The following is a 4,593-nucleotide window of genomic DNA, read 5'->3' on the forward strand; positions in this document are numbered from 1 at the left end:
CTTTTTTCCTTGGTGAGTCTTGCCAAGGGTTTGTCAATTTTGTTAATCTTTTTAAAGAACCAGCTCCCTGTTTTATTAATTTTTTCTATAGTTTTTCTGTTCTCTATTTTATTTATTTCTGCACTGATTTTTATTATTTCCTTTCTTCAGCTGTTTTTGGGTTGTTTTGTTCTTCTTTTTCTAGTTCCTTAAGATGTGAAGTTAAGTGATTTACTTGGGCTCTCTCTTATTTTTTCATATAGACCTGTAGTGATATGAACTTCCCTCTTATTACTGCTTTTGCTGCATCCCAGAGATTCTGATATATTGTATTGTTATTTTCATTTGTCTGTATGTATCTTTTGAGCTCTGCGCTTATTTTTTCTTTGATCCACTCATTTGTTTAAAAGTATATTGTTTAGTTTCCACATTTTTGTGGGTTTGTTTACCTCTTTATTGCAGTTGAATTTTAGTTTCAAGGCTTTATGATCTGAAAATATTCTTGGTATAATTTCAAAATTTCTGAATTTGTTGATGTTATTTTTGGGTCCAACATATGGTCAATTCTTGAGAATGTTCCATGTACACTAGAGAAAAATGTATACTCTGGTATTTTGGGATGAAATGTCTTCTAGATGTCTATCATATACAATTTCTACTGTTTCATTTAAGGCCAATATTTCTTTATCGATTTTTTGTTTGAATGAGTGATCTAGAGCCATCAGCAGTGTGTTGAGGTCTCCAAGTATGATTGTATTTTTGTTGGTTTTTGTTTTTAGGTCAATCAGTAGCTGTCTTATATATTTTGATGCTCCTTGGTTTGGGGCATATATATTTGAAAGTGTTATGTCTTTTTGATTCAATGTACCCTTTATCATTATGAAATGACCATTTTTTCCTCTGATTAACTTTGCTGTCTTCTAGTCAGCATTGTTTAATATGAGTATAGTTATTCCTGCTTTTTTTTAGATGTTATTTGTTTGGAGTATTGCTTTCCAACCTTTCACTTTGCATTTGTTTTTATTTTTGTAGCTTAGATGTGTTTCTTGTAGGGGCATACAGTTGGATTTTCTTTTTTAATTCATTCTGCTACTCTGTGTCTTTTATTGGTGAGTTCAATCCATTTATATTTAATGTCATTATTGACATTTGAGGGTTCCCTATTGCCATTTTATATATTGCTTTCTGATAGTTTTGTATCTTGTTTGGTTCTCTTTTACTTTTCAATCATTTGTTTTTGTTTGGTTGTAATTCATACTTCTTTTCTCTGTTACTTCTTTTTTTTAGCTATGTGGTTCTGTGGTGATTTTTTCAGGGGTGGTTACCATTAAGTAATGAAAAGGATACATATCATGTTCATTGTAGTACATTATCTCATGAGTGCTTCTGCACTCCATCCTCCTTTGCTACTGTTAATCTTTGTCCTCTCCCCGTTTTTTTTCTTTGTCACAGATTAATCTTGTTTTAATTGCAATCTTGATGGAGATTTTACTTGTAATTTTGTTTTGTTTTGTTCTTTGTGTCCAGTTGGAAAACCCCATTTAGTATTTCCTGAAGTGGGAGTTTTCTGGTGATAAATTCGCTCATCTTTTCTATATCTGTGAATGTTTTTATTTCTCTTTTGTATTTGAAGGATAGCTTTGATAGGTATAATATTCTTGGCTGGAAGTTTCTCTCTTTCAGAACTTAATAATTGGGGTCCACTCTCTTCTAGCTTGTGGATTTTCTGCTGAGAAATCTGTTGATAATCTAATGGGCCTTCCTTTTTATGTTGTATTCTTCTTTTCCCTGGCTGCCTTGAGAATTTTTTCTTTGTCATTAGTTTGTACCAACTTCATTATGATGTGCCTTGGAGTAAGTTTGTTAGGGTTCAGATAACTCAGTGTTCTGTTTACTTTTTGAATTTGAGGCTTTAGTTCTTTTCACAGGCTTGGGAAGTTCTCATCTATTATTTGTTTTAATATGTTCTCCATTCCATTTTCTCTCTCGTCTCCTTCTGATATACCCATTATTCTTATGTTGTTTTTTCTGCTGGAGTTAGACAATTGGTGTAGGGCTCTCATATATTTTTTTAATTCATGAATCTCTCTCCTCCTCTCTCTGTAGTGCCTCTAGTTGCCTGTCTTCTATGTCACAAATTTTCTCCTGTTTGGCCTGTCCTATTGGCTAAGCTTGTTACCTCATTTTTCAGTTCATGAATTGAGGTTTTCATCTCTGTTTTACTCATTTTTATAGTTTCAATTTCCTTGGTGAAGTATTCTTTCTGTTCATTGAATTGTTTTTTGAGCACCCTAAATTTTCTTTCTGTGCTTTCTTATATATCTGAGTATTTTTAGGACTTCAATTTTAAATTCTCTGTCATTTAACTCCAAGGTTTCTAAGCTATTGAAATTTTTTTCTATAAATTTTTCCTTATCTATCTGAGCTACATTTCTGCTTTTGTATCCATTATATTTTATTTATTTTTCTTTAATGGCGTTTGAGAGTGGTATTGTTAATAACACTAATAAGAGTTGATAAAATTTATTTTTTAGAAAATGCAGTGAAAAACTGAAAATTCTATTGTGCTAAGTGAAACAAATATATGTAGAACATAGGGTCTGTGTTGGGGGGAGTGAAAAAGAGGCAAAAATATGAAGCAAGAGCCCACAAATTGTCACAAAGAAAAAATTGGGATCAAGAGTAAAATAATTTGTTTGTAAATGATGGTCAAATGAGAGAAATAGTGTAAGAGGAAACAAAAAAAAGAAAAAGAAAAAGAGAATAAAGAAAAACATACAGTAAAAAATAAAAATTCTATTGTTTTAAGTGGCACAAAAACTACAGAATGGGGAGCCAGAGTTGGTGGAAATGCTAAAGAGATAAAAAGCAAAGTAAAAAGCACACAAATTGCTACAAAGAAAAAAATTGAATTCAAAATAAAATAATTTGTTTGTGGGTGAGATTCAAATGAGAGAAAAAGTGAAAGAGAAATAAAAAACAAAAAGAGATAGAAAAAAATGAGATAAGTTTTTGGAATGTAAGACTCAGAAAAAATAAGAATGAAAAATGTAACACATGGGTAATAAAGTTCAAAATGAAAAGAAAATAATAAAATGGAAAAAGGATAAAATGACTAAGGTGGAAGGAAATAAAAAATAAAATATACAAAAAAATGAAAAAAAATTATAAAGACTGTGGATTTTTTCTGGTTTTGAGAAATTATATTCTTCTTTTTTTTTCTTTTCTCTTTTTGGCCAGTGGTGCTATACCCTAGGTTCTGCCCCTATTGCACTCTGCATTGTTAGACAGAAATTTGCTGTTGTGTCGCTATGGTGATGACATAAACTAGGCCTCAGTCCTGTTGGTTCACGGGGCTTGTTAGCATTTGCAAGCTCTGACAATGGGAGAGTCCATTTTCCTGGAGCCTCTCCCCAAATCTCTCCTTCCTGAACTAACAGCCTTGGGACCCAGCTGTGAAGTTGCCTCAGCCACTGCCTGGAGAGCAAGAGGCTCTAAATGCTGTCAAATTCCCCCTCTATCCCAACTCAACACCGGGCTCTGGGTAAGGCTTTGCCAGCCAGAGTGGCCAGTGTAATCAGGCAGGGCTGGGAGCCGATTGCCTTTCAGGTGTCTTTCTGTGAACTTCCAGGCATGTCTAGTATATCTCAGCACTCCACAGGTCTGCCCTCCAGAGGCTGTCTGCAAGCTGCCCGTGTGCCCTTCCCCACATCACTTCCACAGTTCTCTTCCCCAAGAGTGTGCTTTGTTAGCCTGTATGGCTGGCAGAGGCACTGCGCCCAGATAGGTCTGGTTGTAGGAAAGCCTACTTTCATGCACTTTCCATGCGCTATTGTTAGGGAATCCAGGATTATTCAGAAACTCTGGTCACAGCCTACGCAGATGACGGCTACTGACAGTCTCTGACCCAGCCCTTCTGTCTGGGAATGCAGGCACCCACACCCAAAACTCTAGGTGGATCCACTCACACACTGCCTGCACTCACTGACTGGGAGTAAACAAGGCAACTGCTCACCCACCTCTGCTGGGGTCTGATGCTGGCATTAACTCTGCATGGGCTGAGCTGTGGGCACACTCTCTCCTTGGCTTGAATGTCTCTACCCTAGCCCAGCTTTTTCTCTCAGCCCCAGTCTTCCCTTTCTCTCAGCTCCAATTGAAAGAAGCCCTTCCTCAGATCAGTGAGGAAAGTGGAATACTCCGTTATTTCCTTCAGAGTGGATTATATATTCAGCCACCTTTTTTACCCAATCATACCTTTGTTTGATGTATGTATATTTCAGATGCTCCTGAGATTGTATTTCTGTCTCTAATTGTTGAATTTGTTGAAGTTTCAGGGAGACGTATCGGGAGCACTTCTCACTGCACTATTTCTCTGACATCACTGATTGTCCTATGTTTTTAACCAGTGAGTAAAAGTATTTCACTTGGCCCTATGCATTTGTTAAATTTATTATTAGGGTTTAGCATGAACATTCTATGCACTTCCATCTAAGAATTCATAAATGTCAGATCTAGATGGATCGTGCTAAAGCTAGAAATGCAAAACATTATCTCGGGTAGAAGCACTTTGTAAAACAAAGTTAATCACTTATTGCTTTGTTATTCATCAAAGTA

The sequence above is a fragment of the Saccopteryx leptura genome, chromosome 1 (assembly GCF_036850995.1).
Source record: "Saccopteryx leptura isolate mSacLep1 chromosome 1, mSacLep1_pri_phased_curated, whole genome shotgun sequence".
In the NCBI taxonomy this organism is placed as follows: Eukaryota; Metazoa; Chordata; class Mammalia; order Chiroptera; family Emballonuridae; genus Saccopteryx; species Saccopteryx leptura.